Source organism: Mandrillus leucophaeus, unplaced genomic scaffold, assembly GCF_000951045.1.
Source record: "Mandrillus leucophaeus isolate KB7577 unplaced genomic scaffold, Mleu.le_1.0 Scaffold811, whole genome shotgun sequence".
Taxonomy (NCBI): Eukaryota; Metazoa; Chordata; class Mammalia; order Primates; family Cercopithecidae; genus Mandrillus; species Mandrillus leucophaeus.
In genome coordinates this window covers 370,599-379,063 of record NW_012108820.1, presented here as the reverse complement: position 1 = coordinate 379,063, position 8,465 = coordinate 370,599, and the positions used below count along the sequence as shown (strand labels likewise).

General features: G+C 47.9%; 1 protein-coding gene and 1 pseudogene across 4 annotated transcripts in view; both read left to right on the top strand.

Moving 5' to 3' along the window:
- The window catches only part of HMGB1 (high mobility group box 1), a 170,622-nt gene that overhangs the window by 85,067 nt on the left and 77,090 nt on the right, over window positions 1–8,465 (top strand). The gene's annotated exons all lie outside the window — the stretch shown is intronic.
- Window positions 2,773–8,465, top strand: part of LOC105530338 — a 5,988-nt pseudogene continuing 295 nt past the window's right edge.

The window sequence follows — 8,465 nt, the reverse complement described above, 5'->3', positions numbered from 1 at the left end:
AAAACCCAAAGTCCTGTTTGTAAGTACTGTTTTCCCATAGTATTAGACAGACAACATAATGCTCTGTAGCAAACCACCCCAAACTCAATGGTTTGTGTTAACACGTATGTGTTCTCATACAGGTCTTAAGGTTGGCTGAGGTTTAGCATCTATGGAACGGGCTCAGCTCCTGACTCTGCTTAAGGCTGTGGGTAAAGGAAACCAATCGTTAGTCAGTTGAAAATAAGCTTGCCCTGTATTTGGTTCATGAGGTTTTGCCAAATACATAATTATTAAACTTTCACTGAAAATGTTTAGCAACAATATTTTTTATGAAACGGGAGGGTAAAGTGAGAAAACTTACAACTGGACCAGTGCCTTACCTTTAGTAAGTTCTCAAATAATATTTGGGAAAAGAATAAAACAATGGAATATAAAGAAATCAGAGACGATAAAATTTCTTAAAACTGTAACTAAGCAAACCTTGGACAAAACCTGACAAAACTAAGCAGCAGAACGCTTTTTCCCCATTGCCTTTGTCATCAGTTATGCGAATAACATCTCAGGAGGACTTCAGGCTTGGCATGGCCCACACACATTATCTCTGCTCCTTGCCAAAAACCCATCAGTAGTGCTGAAGGAGTAGGATAGGGATAAAGAATGTTTTGAAAGATGGGAGACACATGGACCAGTGGTAATTAACAACACGAAACCTACACCTACAAATGTGTGTGTTGTGGCGGGGGGGGGTGGGTAAGAGTCAAGTTTCAAGAAAGGGGAGCCTTCAGGTACCCCTAAAGGTGGATTCAGAGTAGGACTGAAAATTCAATAATTAATGAAATATTGTATAAAGAATAACTAAACTGGACTGGGCATGGTGGCTCATGCCTGTAATCCCAGCACTTTGAAAGGTTGAGGTAGGACGATCAGTTGGGACCAGGAGTTCAAGACAAGCCTGGACAACATAGCAAGACCCCATCTCTAAAGAAACTACAAAAATTAGCTGGGCATGGTGGCACCCACCTGTAGTTCCAGTTACTCAGAAGGCTGAACTGGGAGCACCACTTGAGCCCAGTAGGTTAAGACAGCAGTGAGCTTTCATTGTTCCGTTGAACTATAGCTTGGGCAACAGAGCAAGACCCAGTCTCTAAAAAAAAAAAAAGAAAGAAAGAAAAATCACACTTCCAGTTTCCATCCTCAAGAGTGTAGTTAGGAAACCACTTCTCCCCAAGTATAAAACGTGAGGTTGGCCAGGCACAGTGGCTCACACCTGTAATCCCAGCACTTTGGGAGGCCAAGGCAGGCAGATCACGAGGTCAGGAGACCAACACCATCCTGGCCAACATGGTGAAACCCCGTCTCCACTAAAATACAAAAAATTAGCTGGGCGTGGTGGTGCACACCTGTAGTCCCAGCTACTCGGGAGGCTGAGGCAGGGGAATCGCTTGAACCTGGGAGGCAGAGATTGCAGGGAGCTGAGATCGTGCCACTGCACTCCAGCCTGGCAACAGAGCAAGACTCCGTCTCAACACAAACAAACAAAACTTGAGGTTTAGTCTCCAGCAGTGTGCCATAGAACTTTCCGTGATGATGAAAGTACTTTATATCTGCATTGTCCAACTAGTGGCTCAATAGCCACCTGAAATATAGCCAGTGTGGCCACACATGGTGGCTCACACCTGCCCAACACATTGGGAGGACAAAGTGGGTGGTTCACTTGAGCCCAGGAGTTCAAGACAAGCCTAGGCAACATGGTGAAAACCTGTTTCTATAAAAAAACACAAAAATTTGCTGGGCATGGTGGCACACACTTGCAGTCCTAGCTACTCAGGAGGTTGAAGCTGAGGCAGGAGGATCTCTTGAGCCCAGGAGGTTGAGGCTACAGTGATCCATGATTGCACCACTGCACTCCAGCCTGGGTTACAGAGTGAGACCTTGTCTCGAGAAAAACCCGCAAACAAAAATACACGAAATATGGCCAGTGTGACTGAGGAAATGAAGTTTAGTTTTAATTTTGATTCAAATAGCCACATATGGCTAGTGGCTGACGTATTGGACAGTGAAGCTCTAGACTCAGGAATACTGGGCACTGCTGAGGATGGGATGGATTCTCTTGCAGAAAAACAGGAAAAGTGAGTAGAATTCTTCAAGTGACTGCTGAGATCTGTCAGCCTCTTCTATTACATGGCACCCAGTTGGAGGATTCCTTTCTGACAAAATTGTGCTGCCAAATTTATATGAATAGCAGAATAATACTCATATTATTAATAATAATATTCAGTTATTCCCAAGAGAGCAGCTGGCACTCTAATTCATCACCCAGTGGCAGCACCCTCACCTAGAGTCAGCATTTGTTGTGGTCGTTTTGTTTTGAGATGGGGTCTCACTGTGTTGCCCAGGCTGGCCTTGAACTCCTGGGCTCAAGCAATCCTCCCCGCTCAGCCTCACATCCATCAGCATTTTAAATGCCTCCCTCTCAAATGTGACTAGGTAGCCAAGGATCACCATGCATTTGGGGAAAGCTGCCCAGCTGAAATGGAAATCAATGCAAACAGAAGAGAAAGAACTGAAACAAGACATGACAAGGAACATAAGAAAAAAAAATAGTTTTTTTAAGAGAGAAGATATTGCAACCTAAAACAAGATCAGAGGCTATATAAAAGATCGGAGGAACACGTTTCTACATTCAGGCGCCTCCTGACTCACCTGAATTCCAACAGAGCACAGTAAGCGCCAGTTCTCTGCCTGCCCTGGATTGGGCCCTGCAGTTGCAGAGAAAGCTTGGGAATAAAAATGGAGGTAAATCTTTAAGTGATTACCTATTCTTCTGACCCACCGGCTACAAATCGGTGTTCCCACCACTTTCTCCTCAGGTTCAACTGATTGGACAGAGCAGCTTACAGAGCTCAGGGAAACACTTTACTTATGTTGACCTATTTATTATAGTGGATACAGAGGAACAGATGGGAAAGATGCATAGGGCCAGGTATGGGGGAAGGGTGCAGAGCCTCCATGCCCTTTCCAGGGGCACCACGTTCCAGGAACCTCCACATTTTCAGCTATCTGGAAGCTCTGCAAACCCAGTCCTCTGAGGGCTTTATTAAAGCATCATTACATAGGCATGATTGACTACATCATTGCCTATTGCTGATCAACTCAACCTTCAGCACCTCTTCCCTCCCCAGAGGTAGGGGGAGTGAGGCTGACATTCTAACCCTCCAATCTTGCCTTGGTCTTTCTGGTGCCAGCCTCCATCCTGAAGCCACCTAGGGATCCCCAGCGATTAGTCATCTCATTAGCAAAGCAAGATACCTTTATTGATCTGGCTGTTCCTAGGGCTTGAGGAGCTGTGGCTAGGAACAGAGATGAAGGCCAGTGGATCACTGGAGGGCTCCCACTATCTCACTTTTGGGGCAGAAGTGGACATTCTGAGGTGGGGAGTGGTTGGCTCAGAACCTCTGACTTGCGTGTTCAATCCCAGGCAGAGAGACATCGCTGGGACCTGCCAGAGTAGGTCATCTGCCCACATGGCAGTCACCTGCAGGTGTGGGTGCAGACACATCTAGCCGAGAGTCGAGTGCCACCATTCCAGATGCCTGTCCCCAGAAAGAAAATCTCAGACCAGTAGAGCTCTGAATGGAGGTTTGATCCGAATACCAAGGACAATATAAGCAGAGCTGCTTTAAGGATGCTGTTACTGTGGTCCATGGGAAAGATCCTTCATGCCTGTATTATTTTGATTCCAGATTGAAGGAAAATGCTAATTTCAGGTAGTTTTATAGAGGCTGGGGTTTTGGACATTGCTGTTTGACTGTAAACTCTCAATAAGGTAGGGAAATAAATCAGAAATCATGGGTGTGCATTTGTAGAGACTTGACAGACTTATTTTGCAGTTGGGGCTTCAGAGCCCAGAACCTTTTAGCATCCCTGCCCTAGTTGAAATCAGACTCACCCTCTCCCTGGTATCCAAACAAAGCTAGTTCAGGTGCTGCCCTGAAGGGATTTGGTTGATGTGAAGTCTCAAGTCCTTAAATTAATCAACAGGAGTACTTCCTGGACGGGACTGATTTGATCAGGTGGGTGATATGTAAGTTCTCCTTTACAGGGGAATACACCAGGACTCAGAGAGTCCCACTTCCCACCTCCCACCTCAGACGCTCTCAAGATGGTGACCTCTCTGGGTTTTAACACCTGGAACAAGCCGGGTGTGGTGGCTCACATCTGTCCATCCCAGCACTTTGGGAGGCCGAGATGGGCAGATCAGCTGAGGTTGGGAGTTTGCAACCAGCCAGGCCAACATGGTGAAACCCCATCTCTACTAAAAATACAAGAAGTAGCAAGGCATGGTGGTGCATGCCTGTAATCCCAGCTACTCTAGAGACTGAGGCATGAAAATCGCTTGAACCTGGGAGGCGGAGGTTGCAGTGAGCTGAGATCACGCCACTGCACTCTAGCCTGAGCAACGGAGCAAGACTCTGTCTTAAAAAAAAAAAAAAACGCTTGGAACAGGCAGAGCCTAGAGGATGCGTGTGGACTTCCCATCTGTGCCAAATGTGCCTTGGAGAAAACCCACATAGCTGAATGATTAAAGTCAAGCAGCACGGGAAGGGATCAGCCACATAGCAGTGCCCCGTGCACCTTGGCGGAAAGGAATTTTTCTGTCCATTGACATTTGTAGGTGTTCAGTTTGGAATCAGTCCGTTTTGGGAGTCGCCACCCATCAACTTGTCAGTCCCAAGGGCACTCATGAAGCAATCACCCATTGAATCTGCACTGGGGCATCCTGCATTACAGTGAGAAATGGGAGACTTCCACAGAGAAAGTGAAGGTCCACGGTCCCACATTGTGTGTCCAGAAGGCCAGACTGTGCCCCTGTGGAGTCCTCCGATGAGGCAGATGAAGAATTTTCATTCATTGGGAAACCCAAGGAACAGGAGGCAGAGCCTGAGAACAAGAGGAGGGCTCAATCAGCCAGCCAGGCTTTGGCATTTTCAGGACCAGGTGAATGACAAGAGGAGGAGAGATTGGCTGGCATTTGAAAACAGTGGAGCCTGGAGTGATAGAAGCAGGCGGCTTCAGAAGAGAAGGAGGTGCCTTGCGCCTGGAATGAGCAGATGTTAGTGAAGAAAAGGAAGAAACCGAGAATAAGGAGATGGAGCAGCAGTGCAGCACCCTGTGTCAGGGAGCACAGGAGAGGAGACAGGAAGGTGGGAGGCACGGGGCGGGGGGTGAGGAGTGGCGTCCTGGGGAGCTCAGAGCAATTCTGAGTATGGAGAGTCCACAGACAGTGAGGATGAGACGGAGTCTCGCCTGATGCAGGCCCTCACTGGGAAGAAGGGCCGAGTGACAGTTCAGAACCTGAGGCTGAAGCATTGAACCAGAAGGAGCCATTGCAGGAGGCAGAAGGCACGCTGAGGACGCATGGTGCCCCCTCCAGACTGTAGGAGACCAAGGAAGAGCCGGCGGAGAGCAGGCGGGGCCGCACTACTCTGGATGCGCTTAACACCAAGAGGAGAGTCAGGAGGAGCAGGAGGCATGGAAAGTTCAGAAGCTAAAATGAACAAGGGGACAGGGACGAGGAAGAAGAGCTTGAGAAGGAGGAAGCAGAAATTGAGCACCTGGGAAACCTGGCTGAGGAAGAGCAGCAAGCTGAGCTTCAGGCGTATGGCAAGGTCATTACCAGCAAAGCCATTCAGTGCAAATATGAGAATTATACAAAAGAGCTTTCAGTGCCCCCACCCTGGAGGATCATTTCAACAAAGCCATCTTCCTAAAGTCATGCAAGAACTTCGGGCACTCTGGTTATACCAAATACACCCGTGGTGGGGGATTGAGACACCGCCTCCTTCTACCCAACATGGGGCCAAGAGAGTGCCCAGAACACAAAGTTCTTCAAACAAAAGGCAGCTGAAGCACAAGATGTAGTTGGGCAACCGTTTGCCAAGAAGCGGAAGAGTATGTAGGAGTCAACTCCTTGTTCTCCCCAATGTGGAACTCAAGGAGAAGTCTCAGCATCTGGTCCTTGATTTGCTTTTCCTGTTATTTACATGGCCCCTGAATCCAGCCTTCAGACCTACTGCCATGCCTGTGATACTGCGTGGCCCAGTTTTTGAAGGTGCTTTGTGAAATTTAGACTTGTGCTGAAAAATCCCCCAGAAAAGCACTATCCAGGTAGGATTAGAGGCTTCCCACTTATTTCCAGGAAATCTTAGGTTTCATCAATGCTAAGACTTCCCATATTTACATGACACTGTTCTGATTTTTAATTTTAGAGATGGAGTCTCGCTACATTGCCCATGCTGGATTTGAACTTCTGGGCTCAAGTGATCCCCCTGCCTCAGCCTCCCAAGTAGCTGGGATTACAGGCTTGTGCCACCACACCTAGCTCTGAGTTTCATTTTCCAGCCCCTTAGCTTGGGTCAGAAACATGGGCATGTAAGTGGACAATAAATTTAACTCTTAGGGTTAGGAGTAAAATGCCAGGAAATCTAAACTCATTGAAACTTGTTTTTCATTTCTGGAAGAAGTACATTTTTCTAGATAGACATACTTTTTGATCCATTTATGTGTTGTTTCAAGAAATAAAAGAAACACACACCCCCAAAAGAGAAAACAACATACAAGAAGGAATGCAACCTCTGTGCCAGGCCATTCCCAGTGTTTCACTGGTGCCCTGGGGTAGACATGCTTTTTTAAAGACTAGGCTGGGCGCGGTGGCTCACGCCTATAATCCCAGCACTTTAGGAGGCCAAGGTGGGCGGATCACCTGAGGTCGGGAGTTCGAGACCAACCTGACCAACATGGAGAAACCTCATCTCTACTAACAATACAAAATTAGCTGAGCGTGGTGGCGCATGCCTGTAATTGCAGCTTCTCAGGAGGCTGAGGCAGGAGAATCACTTGAACCCGGGAGGCAGACGTGGCAGTGAGCTGAGATCATGCCATTGCACTCCAGCCTGGACAACAAGAGCGAAACTCTGTCTCAAAAAAAAAAAAAAAAAAGACTAAAGTGCGCCGAATCTGCATTAAATTGAAGAATGTCAGACCTGCCTCTTAGACCTAGAGTGTGGCCTGCACATCCAGGTTCATGACACAGCATTGTCTTTTGAAAGTAATGTGCCGGCCGGGCGCGGTGGCTCAAGCCTGTAATCCCAGCACTTTGGGAGGCCGAGATGGGCGGATCACGAGGTCAGGAGATCGAGACCATCCTGGCTAACCCCGTGAAACCCCGTCTCTACTGAAAAAATACAAAAAACTAGCCAGGCGAGGTGGCGGGCGCCTGTAGTCCCAGCTACTCGGGAGGCTGAGGCAGGAGAATGGCGTAAACCCGGGAGGCGGAGCTTGCAGTGAGCTGAGATCCAACCACTGCACTCCAGCCTGGGCAACAGAGCGAGACTCTGTCTCAAAAAAAAAAGAAAGAAAAAAAAAAAGAAAGTAATGTGCCAAAGTCAGATGTCAGCCGAGGGTTCTACACACAGAATATGGAGAGAGATCTGAAACTCTGATGGAACACGTCCAATTAGCATGCTGGAGAAAGACACATCCCCCAGTGTCGTGCTGCTCAAACTGGCCTGGACCATACCCTGCTATCAAAGGAATCAGCCTCACATTTGCTCCTGCTGGGTGAAAGGAGAGTGTCAGAGAAAAGAGAAGCGTCCCTACAGACACAAGCAGCCTACAGATCTGGACGATCCCCTTGCTGATCAAAATGTTGAAGATTCATATTATGGAATCAGTGACTCTGTAGCAGAGAAGCTTCCAAAGCAGACTTCAACCATGCCTCATCTGGACGCACCAGAGGACGAGACTCTCACGACATTAGAGGTAGATGGTGTGGGTGAAACAGATCAGGGAAATCATTTCTACCAGTTTGGAGAGATTGACGATCACGCTAATGCAGAAACAGCAGGGTGCTCTCACCCAGTTTTCCACAAGGCAGGCTGCAGACGTGGCTGCTGAGAGGTCCTTTAATAAGTTGATTGTAATGGCCACAGACCCAACATGAAATCAAGAAGATCTCAAGCAGCCAGAGGAAAAGAAAAAGAAGGACGGAACCACGTACTCTGGGATCAAGCTAGAGCCTTTCCCAGGACTGCCGTGAGCTCTTCCTCCTGTTGCAGCAGAGGATGCAGCAGCCAGCTCCTTCAGTCTACCCCTGAGTGATCCTCCACCACTGTGGTGAACGTTGTCCTGCCACCCCCACTACTCCCTGTACCGTCAGGTTTGGGGCTACACATGTTCCATCCAATGAGACCACCTGATTCCTTTCATGAAGACTCCAGGACCAGTCCTTCTCAGGACCCTCAGAGGATGGGAGCTCGTGCTGGAAAACACAGCAGCCCCCATCACATTAGCACTACTCTGGGGCTCTGTGGAAGAAAGGGCACTTAAAAATCCCAGTAAATGAGTTTTGGAGTAAATATATTTTTCCTTCCTTTGTAGTTTCCATGGTAGCTGAATATGCTCAGATATGGACAGTCGGTGAA